A 25,131-nucleotide genomic window follows, 5' to 3' on the forward strand; every position below is an offset into this window, starting at 1 on the left:
TGGCTGGATGGCATCATTGAGGCAATGGATATGACCTTGGGCAAACTTCAAGAGATGGTGAGGGACAGAGAGGCCTGGCATACTGCAGTTTACAGGGGCACAGAGAGTCAGATATGACTGGGAAACTGAGCAGCATTAAGTCTTAAGGTTTAGCACAAGTGACTCCATTTTGGGCTTGTAGTTTCTTTTGTTGAACATAATTTGGAATGAACAGTTAATTCTAGGTTGACAATTATGTTCTTTCAGCACACTGAAGATATTATAAAAAAATGTTTTCTAACCAGAGTTGTGAAATCTGCAGTCAGTCAAATTATCATCTATAGATAATTTTTTTTCTCTTAAGCTGTTTTTAAATATTTTAACCTTTGTGTTCTAGAGTTTTAAATAAAGTGTCTAGGTCCAGATTTCTTTATATCAAGCTTGCTATAAATCATGTTTTGGATATTTATGGATTTACAGCCTTCATCAGAATTGAAAAATTATTATCCATTAACTCATCAAATATTTATTTCTATTCTCATCAATTTATCTCCTAGAAATCCATAAACTAAGTTTATTATTTTATTTTCTTTGTCTCCCAATCACACTTTAATAATCCATCTCCTTGTTTTCCTGTATTACCTTCTGGGTAATTTATTTAGCTTCAACTTTCACTATATTTTTTTCATCCATGTCTAAGCTGCTATTTAATCCATGCCTTTCTGAAGTTTTAAAATGTCAACAATTATATATTTTATTTTCAAATATATTATTTATTTTTATTTCATAAATTACCAGTCTCTTGTTTCTTGATCAGTTTTGTGATTTCATTTTAAACTTTCTTCCAGTATTTTATACAAAGTTATTTTATATTTTGATTTTATAATTCCAATATTTGAAGACCACAGAGGTCCAAATCTGTTGTTGTTTTTTTTCTGGGTCACGATCATAGTAGCTTTTTTTCTCTTATGTTTATTAATCTCTGATTGTCTGATCATATGTATTTATCTTTGGGGATCCTACAGGCCTAAACTGGGGTTTTTTTGATGCTTCTACTACAAGCAAACAGGACTTACTGAAACCATTTACCTCAGATTGAGACTTGAACCCATACACTGTGAATTGAACCCAGCCAGTACTCATGCTTGGAAAATCCCATGGATGGAGGAGCCTGGTAGGCTGCAGTCCATGGGGTCACAAAGAGTCGGACACGACTGAGCGACTTCACTTTCACTTTTCACTTTCATGCATTGGAGAAGGCAATGGCAACCCACTCCAGTATTCTTGCTTGGAGAATCCCAGGGACAAGGGAGCCTGGTGGGCTGCCGTCTATGGGTCACACAGAGTCAGACACGACTGAAGCAACTTAGCAGCAGCAGCAGCAGCAAAACCCTTGCTACCTGGTTTCAGGACCTAATGGAGTTCAGGTTCTTAATGTCTCATCGCATAAAGAATTCAGTGAGAGACAAATGATAGGTAAGAAATGGGTCTATTCAAATTCAGAGTGTGGGCCATTGCAGAGGGTGAATCTGGTGACCCTGAAATGTGGCATGGTTATAAACTAATGAGTGGGAGGATTATTTCAACTATTTTGAGGAAGGGATGGAGATTTCCAGGAATTGGGCCACCACCCACCCCTTGGTCTTGTGACAGTGCCTTGGAATTGTCATGGTGCCTCTGGTGTGTCATTTAGCTTGCTGATTGAGGATCAAGGTCTAGTTGAAGCTGACTTGTCTGCCATCTTGGACCCAGTTGATTCTAACTGGCTTATGTTGTGTCCTTGGGCTGTCATTCTTTCAAAAGTCCTGCCCTTCCCCTTTCCCTCCTGTTACACTACCACCCTGGGATAGTACTTAAGCTTTTTTTTTTTTTCTTATTTAAGAATCTCAGTTTCAAGAAGTGTATTTGGAACTAGTCCAGGTTTGGTCTCTGATCAGTTGACATACTGATACACCATATATATGTGTGTGTGAAAGTGTAAAAGTGTTATTCGCTCAGTCGTGTTTGACTCTTTGCAGCCCCATAGAGTATAGCCTGTTAGGCTCCTATGTCCATGGAATTCTCCAGGCAAGAATACTGGATTGGGTTGCCATTCCCTGCTCCAGGGGATCTTCCAGACTCAGGGATCAAACCCGGGTCTCCTGCATTACAGGCAGATTCTTTATCATCTGAGGCTCCCGGGAAGCCATATATGTGTGTGTGGCTTATATTTATGACAACCCACTCCAGTATTCTTGCCTGGGGAATCCCAAGAACAGAGGAGCCTGGCAGGCTACAGTCCATACGGTTGCAAAAAGTTGGACATGACTGAAGCGACTTAGCACAGAACAGAACACACACACACACACACACATATATATATACACTTCACCAAGGATAAATGTAGATACATATCAACACCAATCTCCTGGCACCTTGCTACTCACATTCCCGTTCTGGTTTTGAAACCCTGTAACAGATTGGGACTTGAACCCATGGTCTTTTAACTGAGATCACACACCTGGTCTCAGGACTTAATGAAGTTCAGGTTCTAAATGTCTCATTGCAAAAGAATTTAATGAGAGACAAAGTGATAATCACCTTTATTGTCAGCCTTGAAACTGTCATGGTGCAGTGGGTGTGTCATTTAGCTTGCTGATATGTTACCATGAACATATACTGAGACTCAAGGTCTAGAGGAAGTCCATGAAAAGCTTAGTTTTTAGAAGCACATTATTTAAAAATGTTTTATTCTAACGCTTATATCCACTGGAACTTTGTGATAGAAAATTTGAAGTTAGTGTTTATAGCTACATTGACAATTGCTTGATTTATTTTCCAGATAAAGTTATGAGGTTGGGAAAGACTTTTGATGAAAAAAAAAAATCAAGTGATTTAAAAAAAATTAAAGAGTCTACTGGAAGTCAACTATCAGCCATTTTAGACCTATTTGGTTCTAATCAATTTATGTCATGTCCTCAGGGTTTATCATTCTTTTGAAGGTTGTGTCCTGCCCTCTTCCCTCCTGTTAGAGTTTCAGGCTACATTTTACTAGGGGTTACTTGAAGACTTGCTTTATTTATTGAAAGTCCTGTAATACCTTAAAAAAAAATTAACCTCTTCCAGAATCTCCTTCCTTTGGAGTAACAGGTTTTTTATAGTATCTACCTTCCCATATTCACAGGGCTTCCCTGGTAGCTTGGTGGGTAAAGAATCCGCCTGCAATGCAGGAGACCTGGGTTTGATCCCTGGATTGGGAAGATACCCTGGAGATGGAATTGGCAGCCCACTCCAGTATTCTTGCCTGGAAAACTCTATGGACAGAGGACCCTGGTGGGCTACAGTTCGTGAGGTTGCAAAGAGTCGGATACAGCTGAGTGACAAACACTTTTCCATATTGACAGAAGTCAAAGTCCTGAAAACGGCTTCATGTTTTTGTTTTTGTTTTTGTTTTTTTTTAATTATGTGCCTTTGGGGATAGTAACAGTGTTAGGTAGGTAGAATAGGGAAAAGGAGTCCAAAATGGCGGTGGCTAAAAGACAAGGAAGGTCAAAAGAAGGTCCAAGGACCAGAGAGAAGACTTCAGGCAAAACAAACAGCACTCCTGGCTAAGCTCAATTTGCATAGGGCAGGCCCAGGTGGAGGAAAAAACAAATAAAAGAGGAGCCAAAGCGCTTTCTCATGGACTCTCCCGCTGCCTGCGCTCTTTTTCTCTCACCCTCCCTCCCTCCCTCCCCACGCACTCCTCCACGCTCTTCTCTTCGAGTCTTGGATTCTCCTGCTATCTTCTAAATAAAATAAAGCTGTAACACTGATTTGCCTAAGCGCTGTAGCACGGTTTGTCCAAGACCTGAGAGCTGTGACGCGCTGAGGGCTTTAATGTCCGTTGCTCCAAATCTTTGTTGTGACAAGACAAAGAACCGAGGAACATACACTCGCGTGACATCTATGGTGCCATGACTTGGATTTAACCTGGCTGAAACAACCTCCGCGCTGAAGAGGCCAAGCACAGCAGGAGCCCAACTCAGAGAAGCTCCCGCCCTACAAGTGGAAGGCAAAGAAACCCAGCGCAGGGGAAGGCCCATCATGCTGGAAACCAGGACAGCGAAAAATGAACTCAGCAGAAAGCTCACGCGGCCCAGTCTCAGATTCCAGAAGACCTCCGGTTAAGGTAAGAGGTCCTCGCTCCTATGGCTGGAAGGACCTTTACAATCTCTCATTTCTTGTTTCCTCAAACCTCCCGCAAACAGGCGGGCGGCAGGGTCACAACTGAGGGACTCTGGAGAGGCTACTCCTCAGCATGTCCCAAAGGCGCTATCTGCTGAGCCCCAGTAACTGTTACCCAAGCCGGTGGGGGTTCTTCTGTCCTTTCTCTTCACTGTGCCAAGGATCAGACCAATGAAACTGTGAGCACCGGTCAGATATTTAGCAAATTTTCCAGCGGGCTTTGAAGGGGATTCCTTGGCATGTTTTTCCCACTGCTTTTTCCTCCTGTCCTTCAGCTCTCTGCCGGGACTCAAGCCTGGCCAAAACTAATGAAACTCAGGCTCTGATGCAAAAATTCATTGAGACAAAGCGATAAGAGGTGGATTTGTTAGGATCCAGAGAGAAGCCACTCTTCAGGGTGTGAACCATTGCCAAGGGCAAAGGCTGGGGCCATAGTATTAGGCCTGGCTAGGTTTTGTGAGGGGATGGAATTCATATGTTAATGAGTGAGAGGATCATCCCAGCCATTGGGGAGCCACCCACTCCTCCCTCTTTTGACCTTGTGCCTTGGAGCTGTCCTGCCACCTCTGGGTGTGTCTGTTGGCTTATAGATTGGGGATTAAGGTTTACTTGAATTTGACTTGTCATCTTGGACCCAATTGATTTTAATTGGTTTACCTTATACCCTTGTGCTATGTCATTCTTTCAAAGGTTGTGCTCTGCCCCCTTCCCTCCTGGTTCATGCTCTTTTCCTGAGCACCATCCAGACCCACAAGGCTGCCTCTACAATCTTCTGGAGAGACAACCAGAAAATAGCTGGCCTTGGGAGGGAGGGAAATACTCTATAATATCCAACCCCTAATCCTACCCAATACTGGTCACACTGGAGATCTTGGGGACGCCCAAACTCCAGTCCGGGGGATCCCAGGAGGTCATCACACCTTGACCTGCCTAGGGATCGGTCTTAGAAAGGTTTTCACGCCTCAACATGTTTGGGGATCCTCTAGTCCTAGGGGTCCCAGGAGGTCGTCACACCTCGACCTGCCCAGGGACCCAATTTTTGTGAGGCGGTCACGCTTCGACCTGCCCCGGGGATTCGATCTCTAGGAGGCTGTCACGCCTCAGCCTGCCTGGGGATCTGCCTCCTGACCCAGGGACGCCTGGCTCTCAGGCTGCAACAGTTCTGGGTAGGATGAACTTACATCATGTCTATTCCCATTCACGGTGAGCAAACTAGCAATGAGTTACAAACCTCTTAATTCTACCCAGCATTGGTCACACTGGAGATCTTGGGGATGCCCAAACTCCAGTCCGGGGGGTCCCAGGAGGTCATCACGCCTTGACCTGCCCTGGGATCGGTCTTCGAAAGGTTGTGAGGTGTAAAAAAACTGCTCCATGAAATCATTCCAAGATTTGGTCTGCCCAGGTTATTACAAAGTGACAATGGGACATCATTTACTTCTAAGGTCACCCAAAGAGTCTCCAAAGCATTGGGCATTACTTATTATCTCCATTGTGCCTGGAGGCCTCAATCTTCAGGAAAAGTAGAAAGAGCCAATCAATTCTTAAAATCAGCGATAAAAAAGATAACCCAAGAGACCTCCCTGGGATGGAAGGAGGCTTTACCAATATCTCTCCTCTGCACCCGCATTGCCCCTAAGGAACAGGTTGGTCTTAGTCCTTATGAGATGCTATATGGGAGACCTTTTGTTTATGTCAATGCCCTCTTCCTAGATCCAGAGGTTCAGACCCTCCAGTCTTATAGCATGGCCGTTGGTCAATTCCAACAGGATATACGCTTGTGGGGTATGAACCAGGACCCAAAAGATTCTAAAGAGTCACCACTATATTCTCCAGGGACTCAAGTCCTAATTAAAGTCTGGAAAGATGGGTCCCCAAAGGCTCAACTCCAGCCCACATGGAAGGGCCCCTACCCTGTAATACTTTCTACCCCCACAGCAGTCAAGGTACCAGGACATGACTCCTGGATTCACTACTCATGAGTCAAGCCATGTAAGAAAACAGAAGAGGACACTCGATACACCTGTGAGCCCCTGGGAGATCTCAGATACCTATTCAGAACTACCAAATGTTAGGTAGGTAGAATAGGGAAAAGGAGTCCAAAATGGGGGTGGCTAAAAGACAAGGAAGGTCCAAGGAAGGTCTGAGGACCAGAGAGAAGACTTCAGACAAAACAAACAGCACTCCTGGCTAAGCCCAATTTGCATAGGGCAGGCCCAGGTGGAGGAAAAAACATATAAAAGGAGGAGCCAAAGCGCTTTCTCACGGACTCTCCTGCGTGCCTGCGCTCTTTCTCTCTCTCTCTCTCACTCACTCTCTCTTTCACTCACTCTCTCTCTCTCTCCCCCACTCCCTCCCTCCCTCCCCATGCACTCCACTCTCTTCTCATCTAGTCTTGGATTCTCCTGCTATCTTCTAAATAAAATAGAGCTGTAACATTGATTTGCCTAAGCGCTGTAGCACGGTTTGTCCAAGACCCGAGAGCTGTGACGCACCGAGGGCTTTAATGTCCGTTGCTCCAAATCTTTGTTGTGACGAGACAAAGAACCGAGGAACATACACTCGCGTGACAACAGTAAATAATGTAAAATATGCATCTGAACATTGATGATATATAATCAACAGTAAAATCATAATAAACAAGGTAAAGTATGCATCTGAGTAGTTTTTCTAGATATAAATTTGAAAAGAAAACACAGCACGGTATCCACCAATAACAGGGGAGTGAAACTACAATGTGTAGGAGTTGAGGGCCTTGGAGGGAGTGCTGAATGACACTGAGGATCTGTAGATATATTTACCCTGGAGATATTTACTGATTATAGCTGTAAGCTAAGCATCCAGCAATTGATGCTTTTGAACTGTGGTGTTGGAGAAGACTCTTGAGAATCCCTTGGACTGCAAGGAGATCAAACAAGAAAATCGTAAAGATCTAAAGAAAATCAGTCCTGAATATTCATTGGAAGGACTGATGCTGAAGCTGAAGCTCCAATACTTTGGCCACCTGATGTGAAGACCTGACTCATTGGAAAAGACCCTGATTCTGGGAAAGACTGAAGGCAGGAGGAGAAGGGGATGACAGATGATGAGATAATTGGATGGCATCACCGACTCAATGGACATGAGTTTGAGCAAGCTCTGCGAGTTGGTGATGGATGGGGAAACCTGGTGTGTTGCAGTTCATGGGGTTGTAAAGAGTCGGACATGACTGAGTGACTGAACTGAACTGAAGCATCTAGGGTTGGCCCTGGGACAGGGGTCTTAGGGCAGGGAACAAGTAAAGCAGCAGAGATGTTGGTATATACGTAGGGCCACAGGAGACAACCCTTCACAGATCACCGCCTTCTCATGGCAAAGGGGCCTGCATAAGTCAATGAAGCTATGAGCCATGCTGTGCAGGGCCACTCAAGACAGATGGGTCATAGCAGAGAGTGCTGACAAAACATGATCCACTGGAGGAAGGAATGGCAAACCACCCCAGTATACTTGCTGTGAGAATCTCATGAACTGTATAAAAGGCCAAAAAGATATGACACCAAAAGATGAGTCCCCCAGGTCTGAAGGTCTTTCCAGTGGTCACACATGGTCTTGAGAGTTGGACTGTAAAGAAGGCAGAACACCAAAGAATTGATGCCCTCGAACTGTGGTGCTGGAGAAGACTCCTGAAAGTCCCTTGGACAGCAAGGAGATCAAACCAGTCAATCTTAAGGGGTATCAACCCTGAATATTCGCTGGAAGGACTAATGCTAAAGCTGAAACTCCACTCTTTTGGTCATTTGATGCCAACAGACAACTCATTGGAAAAGTCCCCGATGCTGAGAAAGATTGAGGGCAGAAGGAGAAGAGGGCATCAGGATGAGATGGCTGGATGGCATTACTGATGCAATGAACATGAACTTGGGCAAACTCCAGGAGATGGTGAGGGACAGGGAGGACTGGTGTGCTGGCGTTCATAGGATCATAAAGAGTCGGACACGACTGGGCGACTGAACAAGAACAAAGGAGACAAACTGGATATTTCAGAAGTCAAATGGAGATATCTAGTCTCCACATCCCCTTAAGATATGTGCCAAATTTTAAAGTTGCTTGGTGTAGGAGACTGAATACCAGAAGCTGAAAACCTTTTAGTGCTTAGTCGCTCAGTCATGGCTGACTCTTTGTGACTCCATGGACTGTAGTCTGCCAGGCTCCTCTGTCCTTGGGGATTCTCCAGGCAAGAATACTGGAGTGGGTTGCCATGCCCTCCTCAAAACCTTTTAAGTCAGAACTTAATCTGTAGAAAACCTCAGAGAAAACAAACTCTTGTTTCTCATTAAAGCTCTGGAAGGTCTTCCCTAGGAAAGAATAAATCAGAGATAGGCTGAGTCTAAAACTGTAATCTATTTTCACTGTACCCTCCCTACTGTCAACACTCAGTCCCAGACTGAAATGAGATGATCAGCCACATCCTCTATCAGACCAACAAATGAAAGGATGAATCCTCTATGATGCAAGATAACGTCATTAGAGCACAATATGGTCATGGTCCTTTATACACAATATCTAGCAACAATTTCTGGTCATGTGAAACCAAAACCATAAGATAAGATAATTAACGACTTTTTGCTTTTTCAAGGTATCTCCTTCTTAATTCAATAACTTGTTGTTGTTCAGTGGCTAAGTCTTGTTCAACTCTTTGAGACCCCATGGTGTCACTTTGCTACTACATGAAAGGAAAGTGAAAGTCACTCAGTCATGTCTGACTCTTTGTCACCCTATGCACTGTAGCCCGCCAGGCTCCTCTGTCCGTGGAGTTTTGCAGGCAAGAATACTGAAGTGGCTTGCCATTCCCCTCTTGGGATCTTCCCAGCCCAGAGATCAAACCCAGGTCTCTTGCACTGCAGGCAGATTCTTTACCATCTTAGCCACCAGGGAAGCTTGCTACTATCTAATTTCATCAAGTAGATTCAATAATTAAGTAAACAGAAAATAAGCAAAAATAGAGCAGACTTCAGCAACACTATGAAACTATTTGACTCCATCCATCCCAACTTCAGAATATACCTTCTTCTCAGGAGCACACTGAACATTTACTGAGACTAATCATATTCTGGGCCATAAAACAAGTCTCAATAAATTTAAAGAGCTGAAATCATACAACATGTTCTTGGGCTACTATAGAATTAAGTTGGAAATCAACAGAAAGGTCTACAGAAAAACTGATTTTTGGAAACCAAATAACATGCTTCTAAATAACCCATGGTCAAAGAAATCGAAAGAGAATTTAGAAAACACTTTGAACTTAATCAAATGAAAATACAACATAATAATCTTTGTGGGAAAACCTCCACAACTATAAGATAATAAATTTCTGTGGTTTAAGCTACCTGCTGCTGCTGCTGCTAAGTTGCTCAGTCATGTCCAACTCTGTGCGACCCCACAGACAGCAGCCCACCAGGCTCCCCCGTCCCTGGGATTCTCCAGGCAAGAACACTGGAGTGGGTTGCTATTTCCTTCTCCAATGCATGAAAGTGAAAAGTGAAAGGGAAGTCGCTTAGTCGTGTCCGACTCTTAGCGACCCCATGGACTGCAGCCCACCAAACTTCTCCATCCATGGGATTTTCCAGGCAAGAGTACTGTATTGGGGTGCCATTGCCTTCTCCGTAAGCTACCTAGTCTTGTGGTATTTTGTTATGGCAAACCTAGCAAATTCCTAAACTGGAAATAACCCAAATGTCCATGCCATGCCATGCTGCTCAGTCATTTCTGACTCCTTATGACCCTATGGACTGTAGCCTGCCAGGCTCCTCTGTCCACAGAATTTTCCAGGCAAGAACAGTTGAGTGGGTTGCCAATTCCTGCTCCAGGGGATCTTCCTGACCCAGGGATCAAACCCATATGTCTTGCATCTTCTGCACTGGCAGGTAGATTCTTTACCACTGCACCACTTGGGAAGCCCCAACCTGAACGTTCATCAACAGATAAATGACTAAACAAATTTGGCAAATTTTGTTGTAATAAAGTGATTAGGGTTAGCATCACCCCATGATAAATCATGTCAGTCTCATTTGCGCCTGACATGATGCCTTGAGAAGAACACCCCATCTCTGTGGACGTCCTCTCTAAGTCCCAGAATCCCCAGTCCCATAGTCCCTCATGAGAACACATCAGGTGAACCCAAACCAAAGGACATTCTACAAAATACCTGACCAGAACTCTTCAATTTCAAGGTCATGAAGAGCAAGTAAAGACTCAGTAACTGTCACAAACTAGAGACATAATGATTAATTGCACTGTGACATCTTTGATTGGACCCTGAACAGAAAAAGGACATTAGTGGAAAAACTGCTGAAATCTAAATAAAGCCTGTAGTTTGGTTAATACTATTACTTTAATGTTCATTTCTTAGCTTTGACAAATGTACCATGGTCATGCTAATATTAAACACCACCCTTATGGCAGAAAGTGAAGAGGAACTAAAAAGCCTCTTGATGAAAGTGAAAGTGGAGACTGAAAATGTTGGCTTAAAGCTCAACATTCAGAAAACGAAGATCATGGCATCCGGTCCCATCACTTCATGGGAAATAGATGGGGAAACAGTGGAAGCAGTGTCAGACTTTATTTTTTTGGGCACCATCACTGCAGATGGTGACTGCAGCCATGAAATTAAAAGACGCTTACTCCTTGGAAGGAAAGTTATGTCCAACCTAGATAGCATATTCAAAAGCAGAGACATTACTTTGCCAACAAAGGTCCATCTAGTCAAGGCTATGGTTTTTCCTGTGGTCATGTATGGATGTGAGAGTTGGACTGTGAAGAAGGCTGAGCACTGAAGAATTGATGCTGTTGAACTGTGGTGTTGGAGAAGACTCTTGAGAGTCCCTTGGACTGCAAGGAGATCCAACCAGTCCATTCTGAAGGAGATCAGCCCTGGGATTTCTTTGGGAGGAATGATGCTAAAGCTGAAACTCCAGTACTTTGGCCACCTCATGCGAAGAGTTGACTCATTGGAAAAGACTCTGATGCTGGGAGGGATTGGGGGCAAGAGGAGAAGGGGACGACAGAGGATGAGATGGCTGGATGGCATCACCAACTTGATGGAAGTGAGTCTGAGTGAACTCCAGGAGTTGGTGATGGACAGGGAGGCCTGGCGTGCTGCGATTCATGGGGTCGCGAAGAGTCGGACATGACTGAGCGACTGAACTGAACCTGGGTGAAGGGTATTTTCTTTGCAACTTTTATGTAAATCTAAAATTATTTCAAAACAAAAAGTTTAGATGTATGTAACTACATTTAACGGATAAGATTTCATTGTTTATTTTTATTGAAAATCAAATACTTAGGAATAAATCTAATGGAAGATATGTGAAACTTTCACTGAAAACTACATACTATTATAGATAGCAATTTTTAAAGACTCAGACAAATAGGATATATCATGTTCATGGATTGGAAGATTCAATATTGTTAAAATATTAATGTCCTCAAATTAATCTGCTGATTCAATGCAATCCTAATCAGAACCCCAGCAGAGCTTATGTGTGTGTGTGTGTGTGTGTGTGTGTGTGTGCATGCGCAAATCAACAACAGATTCTAAAATTCAGATAGACCACAAAAGGGCTAAGAATACCCAAGGTGATTCTGAAGAACAAAAAATGGTACCAGGCAACTTATACTATCTGACATCAAGACTATTACAAAGGTACAGCAATTAACACACTACAAAGAAAGACAAATTGATCAGTGGAATGTAACTGAAAGACCAGAAACCAATCCATACATGTATGGTCACCTGATTTACGACAAAGATAACACTACAGTGGGGAAAAGATAATATTTCAGTAAATAGTGTTTAGGCAATTGAGTAACAACATGGAAAAAAACATATCTTGATCACTACTTCATTCTACACACAAAAACCAATTCCAAGCAGATTTCAGATCTACATGTGAAAGATGAAATAATAAAATTCTTAGAAGAGGATATCTTCTTCTCCTTGAAGTAGGCAAAACTTTTAAAAACCTACATGAAAGTACTAACCAAAAATTTAAAAACTGATATATTGGACTATATTAAAATTAAGAGCTCAAAATAAAATACCATTATGAAAATGAAGAAACAATGCACAGAATGGGGTAAAATATTCAAAATACATATATTCAAAAAAGACTCATATTCAGAATATATAAAGAAGTATATGTAAAAAACAACTTTATAAGTAAAGGATATATAAAGAAATACAAAGACAACCTAACAGAAAAATAGCAAAAGATGAATAGGTATATTACCCCCAAAAGGGGCAGAAATGGCCACTAAATACTATGTGAAAAAGTGCTCAATGTTGTTAGTTATCTCCAGAATGGCTACAGTGAAGAAGTGAAAAATGCCAGATGTTGGAGCATCCAAAACACTTCTATACTAATGGTGAGAATGTGAATTAATGCAATTATTTTGGGGAAACTATTTGGCAATACCTACTAAAACTAAACATACTCTATAAACCAGCAATTCCATTCATATAGGTATATATCCAGTAGAATTGCAGACAGATGTACACCAAAAGATATGTACCAGAATATTCACTGGAATGTGATTTGTAATAGTAAAATACTGGAAACTATCCAAACACCCCAAACGGTAAACACATAAAATTTAATACATTCACACAATGAACAGTACTTACCAATGAGAATGAATGGACCACAAATCCATGTAGAAATATAGATGAAGCTCACAATATTCAGCAAAAGACCCTTCATCCCAAAATACATACTGTATACTTACAACTTTTTAAATTTAAGAACAAGTAAAACTAGTCTATGCTGCTAGAAGTTGGGATAATCATTTTCTTTGTAAGAAGGGATATGTAGGGACTGGGCCCAAGCTAGCGTTCAGTTTGTGAAATCAACACACTATGCACTTCTACTGATGGAAGAAACAATCCCAGAATTTCAATATTTTGAGAACAACGTTTGTTCACAGTATGTATTCATTGAAAGTTAGGAGAGTGGTTTAGCTCATTAGAATTACTCAGGGACCTAAGCTGACAGAGCTGCTACCTAGAATGTTTCTGGTTGTCATCCCACAAAGAAAAAAAGTGCCAGGAGGGTGTTGCATCACCACTCAAATGACCCAGCCTACAGTCACATGTAACACATCTGCTCACAATTAGCTCATTGACTAAAAGGAGTCACACGGTCCCACTCAACCACAAGTGGACAGGACATGCAGTGCTACTGTGTCCAGAAGAGGAGAGAACCTGAAAAACGTGGTAAACATACTGTGCCATGTTATCAGCCAATATTCTTCTGGAACACAATTTCTGGTAGCTACATGGTACTAGCTATAAGCAATCTCATTACATACACGACCAATTCCTTTTGTTGAATATTAATTTGGTTCTATTTGTTTCTGCTAATATTGAATACATCAATTTTGCTCTTTTGTCCACTGTCTTGCTTAAGAGTCTTCAGATGGGCTCAATTTTCTGCCCTTTTGAGCACCTTGTGAGGATACGGTGTTTTGGTGGTATAGTTCAGTTCAGTCGCTCAGTTGTGTCTGACTCTCTTCGACCCCGTGGATTTGGTGTGCAACACCTGCTAACTGGATATAGAAGGTTTGTTTCACAATTCCTTTGTTTTGAAATTTATTTTGTTAAGTTTTGTTGCTGTTAATTATTTTGGGTTTCCCTATTGGTGTTACTGATTTAGATGGTTTTTAGCCAAGAGGTAGCCATACATTTCTCATACATACCTCCTAGAACACTTCTAGTGCCTTAAACTTTGAATATGTTACACTGTCAAATGAAAACCAAATATTAATTACTATAATATTACATCAAATTGAAATGAATAGGTTCAAACAAAACTGAGTTTATCTTACTTAATATACCATAGTACATATTACTGCAATTTTACAATTCTATTTTATATGCCTTGGTATTTTGTTAAAATCAACAAATACAAAATTAGTTGTTTGAAACTTTCAGGTATTTGACAGTGATAAATCCTAATAAGTTAGACAATTTAAGCTCTAAAAAAAACTTTGGAATACCTAATCCAACTTTCTTTTAACAATGCAGAAAACAAGGGCCAGAGAATTCAGTGACTATTGAAGGTCATAAAGCAAATCAATTGCCAAAAGAGATATTCAACAAATTTCAAAGGTATAATCATGTCTTTGATCCTCAAATTTCTGAAAGGATTATAGATCAAAGAACTGACCAGTAGAGTTTTCCAGAATTAATAGTGTCAGACAATATGAAAGAGCATTCGTGCAGCAACATCTTTTTCTGTGTGGAACACCTAGAGTATATTGGCATCATTAATGCTGCTTCTAGGAGAATATCTGTCAAGAAGAATCTGACTGAGAGAATAAAAGCTTCAGAGAGATGTACAGAGTAATTTCTGAGAAGAGTTGTAAGGGGGAAATTTTTTGTGCTAAGGTGACATCAACTGCAAGCAACTTGTGGAAATTGTTTTCTTTTTAAAAAAATAAATGTGAGAAAAAGATTGAGATGTCATTCATCAATTTACTGTACTTATTCTCTTTCTTCTGAATATGAAATGTCATCCGTCCCATGAATAGATGAACTGTTCTTTGTTTTATGTTTCACTGCACCTACCCTACTTCAAGTCTTCCATACGGTGTGCCTTGGAATTTGTTACTTCTTTCAGTTGATCTGGGGAGAAATGTTATTGGATCAATAAGACAATGCTTGAGAAGAAATCATAGATCTGTGTTTCAGGCAAAATAATAAGAGTCATAGCATATGCAACCATAGAAGTCATTCAGCATAACACAGGTTTTAGTGATAAATGTAAGTGCTCAAACTTTTGAAAAGGCATTTCAGGGAGGAATCCTAAATAAAAGAATAGTGACAGAAATTTATTTTTGAAAAAGAGTGGAAATTGGTTAGCAGAATTATTAGATATATTCTAATGCTTTTGTCATTTTTCAAAAATAACTGCTATTAGTCAGCCCAAGAACTTTAACGCTCTGATGACAAAGAAATTCCATAAAATGATGTAAAAACTTCAAAGAGTTAGTGGATAAGTATTTGTTAAATGTCCATAGCACAATGTTTAATTTATAGCAACTAGGAAAAAGGGAAGTTTGACAACTCTCTTTTAATTCATAAAAAAAGCCAGGCTAGCATTTACCTTGATCTGTGATGTACCACAGTGGAAAAAATAAGGATGAAATTATTGAATCTCAAGTTTAAATTGCTTCATCTATCTGTTTTGTATGAATTTTGAGTAAGGTTGTTATTGTTCAGTCACTAAGTCGCGTCCAGCTCTTTGTGACCCATGAATGCCAGGCTTCCCTGTCCTTCACCGTCTCCTGGAGTTTGCTCAAACTCATGTCCGTTGAGTTTGTGATGCCATCCAACCATCTCCTCCTGTCACCCTCTTCTACTCTTGCCCTTAATCTTTCCCAGCATCAGAATCTTTTCCAATGAGTTGGCTCTTCACATCAGCAGCCAAAGTATTGGAGTTTCAGCTTAGTATTGGTCCTTCCAATGAATATTCAGGGTTGATTTCCTTTAGGATTGACTGGGTTGATCTTGCTGTCCAAGGACTCTCCAGAGTCTTCTCCAGCACCACATTTTGAAAGCATCAATTCTTTGGTGTTTAGCTTTCTTTATGGCTCAGCTCTCACATCAGTGTTTTGTTTCCCCTGTTTCTAAATAAGATAAAAAAAAAAATACAGGGAACTATAGTCAGTATCTTATAAAAACCTATAATGGAAAATAATTTTAAAAAATAATACAAGTGTATATGTATAACTGAATCACCTTGCTGTACACCTGAATCATTGCAAGTCAACTATACTTCAATAAAATATATATATTTAAAAAATACTTAACTTGTAGAATTATTTTAAGTATTAAATGAAATAAGGCAGGTAAAGTGCTTAGCTCAGGACTTAGCTTAGAGTCCTCACTCAATAAATATTGAGGACTATTAGTCTTCTATCATTATAATAATGTAGCTCCCTTCATTATTCCACAAATTCATGTAAGTTACTCTGATTTTTTTATCTTAAGTTGATAGGTACTTAAGATCTCTGAATTGTCTTTTTGCAGTAATAATTACTGTATTCCTACAAGGAACATAAGTAAGAGTCATCCACAATGAAAGTACTCTTTTTTTGGCCCCACCGTACAGCATTTGGGATCTTAGTTTCCTGACCAGGGACAGAACCCATGTCCCCTGCAGTGGAAGCACAGAGTCTTAACCATTGGACTGCCAGGGAAGTCCCCTGCAGTGGAAGCAGAGTCTTAACTACTAGACTGCCAGGGAAGTCTTGAAACTACCCTTTTTGATAATCTAGTTTTATATCATATATATTAATCACATGATGAGGCTTCCCTGGTGGCTCAGTGGCAAAGAATCCACCTGCAATGCAGGAGACACAAGAGGTGTGGGTTTGGTCCCTGGATTGGGAAGATCCCTGGAGAAGGAAACATCAATCCACTACAGTATTCTTGCCTGGAAAATCCCATGGATAGAGGAGCCTGGTGGATTACAGTCCATGGGGTTGCAAAGAGTGGGACATGACTGACATGTGTACACGCATCAATCATATTATATCATATATCATATCATATCACACTCCTACAGGCCAGCATTGAAAGACCATTGTTTAAGGAGTGAGCAGATATAAATTCTATGCCCAGCTCTATCTATCTATTCTGCCTTCCATCCTTGAAGTTGATTTAAATAAACCTCTAATGACTGGCATCTGCATCTTCAGACCCATGAAAATGACCTGGTCTGAGAGTTATTCGCATCACCTCTATTCACAGTTCATTGACCAAAACAAGTCACCCAATTGCTTGGGTAGTTGGTATATAGCAGGCTCTGAATAACCAATCTTTCAAAAAATTAAATGAAAACAAACTAGAATGGTTAAATGAGAACAAGTTAGAGTGGTTACTCAGAAATGAGTTGTTTTTGTTAGATGGGAAAGTTATCAGATATAAACTTTGAAATGTATATTTTGCTCAAGTTCAGCAAGGATATTCAAGTAGTTTTTTGTAATTTTACCAAGGTTTATATATATTTAAACTTTTCTCTGAGAATTTCCTTTGGTTTCATTTAGCCTGCTGCTGCTGCCGCTAAGTCGCTTCAGTCATGTCCGACTCTGTGCAACCCCACAGACGGCAGCCCACCAGGCTCCTCCGTCCTGGAGTGGGGTGCCATTGCCTTCTCCGTCATTTAGCCTAATTCAGTTGTATTTTATACCTTTCTAGGCTTTAAAAATTGTAACAAATTTTCCATGGAAACAACCTTCGTGTGCTATTTAGTTATAAATAACTTCTTTCTGGTGATTCTTTTTTCTTACAACTACCTAACAAAGACAATAGTGAACTGTTTTTTTTTTTTTTCCTGAAGAGCAGATGAACATAATACTATGTATTTAGGTAACTATAGTTCAGCATTGGATGTGATCCCAAGGGCTTAAGGGGGGAAAAAGTCTCATTCACTCCTTAAAAGAAGTAAAAAACACTGCTAAAGATATTTAAGGTTTATCCCTACACCCTCTTGAAACTGCTTATATCTTAGTCAATTCTATTGTCATTTAGGAAAATATTTCAGAAACTTAAATTTCCATTTAACATTAGTGGCTTCATCACACATGCCCACATTCTGAGAGCCAGAATGGAGCAGCATTACCCGGTGTAGCAGGTAGTGTTTTAATGCCCCACTCCTATGCCCTTGAACCTTATCATTTTGGTATACAGCTGCTCAAGACTTCCATTTACCAGCACCTGCATTTCTGTATCTGAGGGCGTTCTCTGGCTCCTGGAGCCTGCTCTGCCGATGGACAGTGCAAGCAGAAGTCTGGGAAATTAATCCTTCCCCTGAACTCTGAACAGCTCTCAACCAATGACTAAAGGGCTTATGTATAAATACTCCAGCTCCCTCATCTCATCTTTCAGGTGGTTCATCTGAGGCTCTGTCTTAGACTTCCCCAGAGAGATTTACTTCAGTTACCCACAGTAGGAATTTAAGAATGCATCCTTAATTGGTTCCTTATTCTTTTTTCACTTCCCCACTCCATATCGATGTTTCTCGGAATCATCTCTGAAATAGACTGTGTGCGTGATTAGTTGCTTCAGTCGTGTCTCTTTGCAACCCAATAGAATGTAGCCCACCAGGCTCCTCTGTCCATGGGATTCTTCAGGCAAGAACACTGGAGTGGGTTGCCATGTTCTCCTCCAGGGGATCTTCCCCGACCCATGGATTGAATCTGCATCTCTTGTCTTTTGTGTTGGCAGCCAGGTTGTTTACCACAAGCACCATCTGGGAAGCCCCCTGAAATAGACTGCGGCTGCTGCTGCTAAGTCGCTTCAGTTGTGTCCGACTCTGTGCAACCCCATAGACGGCAGCCCATCAGGCTCCCCGTCCCTGGGATTCTCCAGGCAAGAACACTGGAGTGGGTTTCCATTTCCTTCTCCAATGCATGAAAGTGAAAGTGAAGTCGCTCAGTAGTGTCCGACTCTTTGCGACCCCATGAACTGCAGCCTTCCAGGCTCCTCCGCCCATGGGATTTTCCAGGCAAGAGTACTGGAGTGGGCTGCCATTGCCTTCTCTGTGAAATAGACTACTGGAATTTAAATTCTTGTCCCAGGCTTTAAGACCCCGGCTCATGGGATCTACACAGATCTATCTGTATGGTCAGTTTACTCAGAGTAGCTGTACCCACTCACACTCTCACTAAGGGCTCCTATTTCTCAACAACACTGACAACTTTTAGATTCATCCCATAGTTTCATAGTTTTATTTTGTGTTTCTGTGATCACTAGGGAAACCTGGTCTTTCTTCATACACCTGTGGGCCATATGGTGTTCATACCTTTGGATTTCCCATTTAAGCTCTTTTCCATTTTCCATTGGGTTACCTATATTTTTCTTGATTTGAAATATTTCTCTGTATATTTTAGACATCAATTCCTTGTTGGTTTTAGATGTTGCAAACATCTTCTCCCAGTCTGTCAAGTATCTGTTAAATTCTTGGAATAAGTCTGTATATATGATGTCCTTTGTAGACTGTTAATTTTGATGTATTTTATATATATATATATATATATATATATATATATATATATATATATAATGTTTTTGGCAGGTCTGATTTACAAAGTTATCCCCACACCAAAGCCACACAGACATTATTCTCCAAGATATCCCTCTTCCTATGCTGCTGCTGCTAAGTCACTTCAGTCGTGTCTGACTCTGTGCGACCCCATAGACAGCAGCCGACCAGGCTCCGTCGTCCCTGGGATTCTCCAGGCAAGAACACTGGAGTGGGTTGCCATTTCCTTCTCTAATGCATGAGAGTGAAAAGTGAAAGTGAAGTCGCTCAGTCGTGTCCAACCCTCAGCGACCCCATGGACTGCAGCCTTCCAGGCTCCTCCGCCCGTGGGATTTTCCAGGCAGGAGTACTGGAGTGGGGGGCCACAGTAGTGCTAGCATCACCCTAGCAGAGTGAATCCCTTCTTGTCACACCTCAGATAGTCTGGAAGCAGAAGGTAAGGTGGACTTTGGGATGCAAAAGTTTTATTAAAGATTAGCATCTGTGAAAGGAGAGGAAACAGAACTGGCCAGAGAAAGTCATTGCAGGTTGATAAAGCAAGTTGATAATCACAGGCTGATGAAGGTTTATAAAGCCACAGGCAATCCAGTGAAGCACTTTGGAACAAACACTATGAATCGACAGAGTGTCCTGCATCAGGCTGAAATGGCCAGTCTTTTAGAGTCCACTTGCCCTCAGTCACCATCCTGGAAGCCCTGGAAGGATATGACCTTGGGCAAGACAGTTCCCAGCAGGTGAGGCTGACCCTGAAGCAGCTGAGAGCTGGAGGCTGAATAGTAGCTGCCCTCCCAGAAGCTCGGCAGTGAGTTCTTCAAAGGAGGATCTATGCTCCACATCTCCACATCTAACAGACTTTTTAAAAAATCGACATCATAATTATACATAGATCTTCATTCTTCTTTATAAATTTGGGAAGATTTCTTTGTGCTCCTTCTGGAATTTTGGTTGGAATGGTAAAGAATGTATGCCATTCAATGTGGGGACAGTAGTGTACCAAGGAGATGACCTTTGGTTGGTAGCCAAATAGATGAAGCTCTGGATAAGGAGTGGCAGAGGCAGCAGGCCAGAAAGGCAGCCAGTGTAGTCAGGGGATTGTTAAATACAGAGGGGATCAAACAAATAATTATATATATGTTGAAGTCGATATATATATTAAAAAAATGGGAACCTAGTTTCACTGTCAAAGCGGGGATTTACAAATCTAGAGCAGGAAAATGCTTACGAGTACTCAAGAGATGCTGGATTGGAATCTACTGCATCAGTATAAACTCACAGTTTTAAAATATATTTAGTGATGGATGTAGAAATAGATATTTCTTAGCTCTTACAGCTTGAAAGAAACTAGGTGCCAGGATACCTCCATAGCAAGAAACACACTGAGATCTTGATTTCAGATTCCAGAGTGGAGGCGGGGAAAATACAAAATGAACCTAGAACAGCTGAGTTGAATCAGAAAGTAAGGAAGTTTTTATAGAATGATGGGGATATGCCATAAGGACAAAACGTCAGCCTGAGGGGACTCCCACTGGCCAAATATGGGGCCTTTGAGCAAGAAAACAAATAACTAGAGCAAAACATTACAACCCACTGAATGAGACAGGAATCTATGAATCCATTTGGAAATAAATAAGTAAATGAATGAATGAATAAATAGAAAGGAAAACTCTTCTTTACATTAGAATGTTAACTAGCAAATACAGAGAAAATGGTGGAGTAAGAAAATCACCATTTGATCATCATTGTGATAAGTGATTCAGGCAGGAATTAATGGATGTTAAGACTGGTAGGTGAAGTGAGGAACAGAATATTAGCATAATCTCAGAATATCTCTTTGCAAAACATTTACCATGTATAAAGGGAATAAAGTGATTTTTATGGTAGAGAAGATCACTTGACCAGATGAGTAAAGCTCTCATCACAGTTGATATCATGACATCATGAGTCCCCAGAAAGGTGTAAAGAAAAGTACTGCCTCATTTCTGTGGTTCTCTTGTCAAATGTATGGCCTGAGTCTAGTCATGAGAAACCACAAGGGATCTAGTTGAGGGTCATCCTACGGAATGAAAAGCCTGTTCTTTTTAAAACTGTCAAGGTCATGAAAAATAAGGCAAGACTGAGAAATTGTTCCAGATTCAAGGAGACTAAAATAGATGACAATTAAATTCAACATAATTTCCTGCATGGGTTTTTGGATCAGAAAAGGAAAGAAGATATTGTTGGCACAGAGAGTGACATTTTAATGGAGTTTGTGTTGTATCAATGTTGCTTTCCTGACTTGGAAGGTTATGCAATGGTTATGAAGGACAGTACCTTTGCTTTGTGGATATACACATTGGATGTTTAGGGCTGATAGGGTATCAAGCCTATAGATTTCTATAAGATTGTTCCGAAAAAGACTCAACCAAAACAAGACCATATATAAAGATACAGAGAGAAAGAGAGAGAAAACAGGTATGGCAAGATATCAACAATTAAGGAATCTAAATAAAAAGGATATGGGAGTTCTTACAACTTCTATTTAACTTCAGATTATTTCAAAATCAGTTCAGTTCAGTCGCTCAGTCATGTCCGACTCTTTGCAACCCCATGGACTGCAGCACACCAGGCCTCCCTGTCCATCACCAACTCTTGGAGTTTACTCAAAATCATGTCATTGAGTCGGTGATGCCATCTAACCATCTCATCCTCTATTGTCCCCTTCTCCTCCCGCCTTCAGTCTTTCACAGCATCAGGGTCTTTTCCAGTGAGTCAGTTCTTCACATCAGGTGGCCAAAGTATTGGAATTTCAACATCAGTCCTTCCAATGAACATTGAGGACTAATTTTCCTTTAGGATGGACTGGTTGGATCTCCTTGCAGTCCAAGAGACTCTCAAGAGTCTTCTCCAACACCACAGTTCAAAAGCATCAATTCTTCAGCCCTCAGCTTTCTTTATAGTCCAACTCTCACATCCATACATGACTACTGGAAAAACCATAGCCTTGACTAGATGGACCTTTGTTGACAAAGTAATGTCTCTGCTTTTTAATATGCTGTCTAGGTTGGTCATAGTCAATAAAGCAGAAATACATGTTTTTCTGGAACGTCTTGCTTTTTCCATGATCCAGTGGATGTTGGCAATTTGATCTCTGGTTCCTCTGCCTTTTCTAAAACCAACTTGAACATCTGGAGGTTCATGGTTCACGTATTGCTGAAGCCTGGCTTGGAGAATTTTGAGCATTACTTTACTAGCCTGTGAAATGAGTGCAATTGTGCGGTAGTTTGAGCATTCATTGGCATTGCCTTTCTTTGGGATTCAAATGAAAACTGACCGTTTCCAGTCCTGTGGCCACTGTTGAGTTTTCCAAATTTGCTGGCATATTGAGTGCAGCACTTTCACAGCATCATCTTTCAGGATTTGAAATAGCTCAACTGGAATTCCATCACCTCCACTAGCTTTGTTCATAGTGATGCTTTCTAAGGCCCACTTGACTTCACATTCCAGGATGTCTGGCTCTAGGTCAGTCACACCATCGTGATTATCTTGGTCGTGAAGATCTTTTTTGTACAGTTCTTCTGTGTATTCTTGCCACCTCTTCTTAATATCTTCTGCTTCTTTTAGGTCCATACCATTTCTGTCCTTTGTCGAGCCCATCTTTGCATGAAATGTTCCCTTGGTATCTCTAATTTTCTTGAAGAGATCTCTAGTCTTTCCCATTCTGTTGTTTTCCTCTATTTCTTTGCATTGATTGCTGTGTGGATCACAATAAACTGTGGAAAATTCTGAAAGAGATGGGAATACCAGACCACCTGATCTGCCTCTTGAGAAGTTTGTATGCAGGTCAGGAAGCAACAGTTAGAACTGGACGTGGAACAACAGACTGGTTCCAAATAGGAAAAGGAGTACATCAAGGCTGTATATTGTCACCCTGCTTATTTAACTTATATGTGGAGTACATCATGAGAAACGCTGGGCTGGAAGAAGCACAAGCTGGAATGGAGATTGCCAGGAGAAATATCAATAGCCTCAGATATGCAGATGACACCACCCTTATGGCACAAAGTGAAGAGGAACTAAAAAGCCTCTTGGTGAAAGTGAAAGAGGAGGCTGAAAAAGTTGGATTAAAACTCAACATTCAGAAAACTAAGATTATGGCATCTGGTCCCATCACTTCATGGGGAAATATATGGGGGAACAGTGGAAACAGTGACTGACTGTACTTTTGGGGGGGCTCCAAAATTACTGCAGATGGTGATTATTGCCAACAAAGGTCCGTCTAGTCAAGGCTGTGGTTTTTCCAGTAGTCATGTATGGATGTGAGAGTTGAACTGTGAAGAAAGCTGAGGGCTGAAGAATTGATGCTTTTGAACTGTGGTGTTGGAGAAGACTCTTGAGAGTCTCTTGGACTGTAAGGAGATCCAACTGGTCCATCCTAAAGGAGATCAGTCCTGGGTATTCATTGGAAGGACTGATGCTGAAGCTGAAACTCCAATACTTTGGCCACCTCATGTAAGGAGTTCATTGGAAAAGACCCTGATGCTGGGAGGGATTGGGGGCAGGAGGAAAAGGGGACGACAGAGATGAGATGGCTGGATGGCATCACCGACTCGATGGACATGAGTTTAGGTAAATTCTGGGAGCTGGTGATGAACAGGGAGGCCTGGTGTGCTGTGATTTATGGGGTCGCAAAGAGTCGGACACAACTGAGCAACTGAACTGAACTGAAGGTTGGTCATAACTTTTCTTCCAAGGAGTAAGCATCTTTTTATTTCATGGATGCAGTCACCATCTGCAGTGATTTTGGAGCCCAAGAAAATAAAGTCTGACACTGTTTCTCCATCTATTTGCCATGAAGTGATGGGGCCAGATGCCATGATCTTCGTTTTCTGAATGCTGAGCTTTAAGCCAACTTTTTCACTCTCCTCTTTCGCTTTCATCAAGAGGCTCTTTAGTTCTTCACTTTCTGATATAACGGTGTGTCATCTGCATATCTGAGGTTATTGATATTTCTCCGAGCAAAATACATATTTTTATTTATTTATGGTCATGCTGTACAACTTGTGGGATCCTAGTTCCCTGACTAGGGATCGAACCCAGATTCAAGCAGTGAAAGCACCAAGCTCTAACAGCTGGACCACCAGGGAATTCCCATACATATTCATATATAAAATAAACATAAAAACATAAGTCTGTACAAAAGTTTGTGCACAAATGTTCATAGGAGCATTATCTATAATACCTCCAAAGTGAAAACAATAAAAATATCCATCAACTGGAATGGATAGAAAAAAAATAGTGTAGCCATAGGATGAAATACTATTTGGCAATAAAAAGGAAATAGATACTGATAACTGTTACATCATGAATGAACCTTGAAAATACTGTGTTCAGTGAAAGCAACCAGTCACAGAATACCACAATTTGTATGAGTCCATTTATGTGAAATATCTACAGTAAGAAAATTCATAGAGACAGAAAGTAAATTAGTTGTTGCCAAGGGTTGGGGGGGGACTGAGGAGTAACTGTTACTCATTTGTGCTTCCAACTTCATACCTCAAATTACAGAATCTGTATCTCAGAGTTGATCTCTGAAGTCTCTAGGATCCTCTTAAATTTGTATGTCAGGCTCTTAAAGAGATTGTGTTGCCAAAGTAATAGCCTTGACTTGATGATTTTTAAACAACTTATATGGGGTAATTGGAAAATATATTAATTATTAACTCATTTTAGAGTTGCATGTTGTTCATTTATTTGAAACTTTGAAACATACTTCCAGAAACCATAGAAACTTGGTTAAAAGCTACAGAAGACAAATCCACCACCTAGCGGTGAAGACAGGAAGTTTCATGTGGGCAATACAAGGTGTCTTGCCATCACACGTTCA

General features: G+C 41.0%; 1 protein-coding gene across 1 annotated transcript in view; it reads left to right on the forward strand.

Moving 5' to 3' along the window:
• The first annotated feature begins 3,310 nt into the window (after window positions 1-3,310).
• Window positions 3,311-25,131, forward strand: part of LCOR (ligand dependent nuclear receptor corepressor) — a 147,223-nt gene continuing 125,402 nt past the window's right edge. The window contains exon 1 of the mRNA XM_055559826.1: window positions 3,311-4,129. The gene's annotated coding sequence lies outside the window, so the exon portion shown is untranslated. The remainder of the gene's footprint in view (window positions 4,130-25,131) is intronic.

The sequence above is a fragment of the Bubalus kerabau genome, chromosome 22, assembly GCF_029407905.1.
Source record: "Bubalus kerabau isolate K-KA32 ecotype Philippines breed swamp buffalo chromosome 22, PCC_UOA_SB_1v2, whole genome shotgun sequence".
Classification (NCBI taxonomy): Eukaryota; Metazoa; Chordata; class Mammalia; order Artiodactyla; family Bovidae; genus Bubalus; species Bubalus kerabau.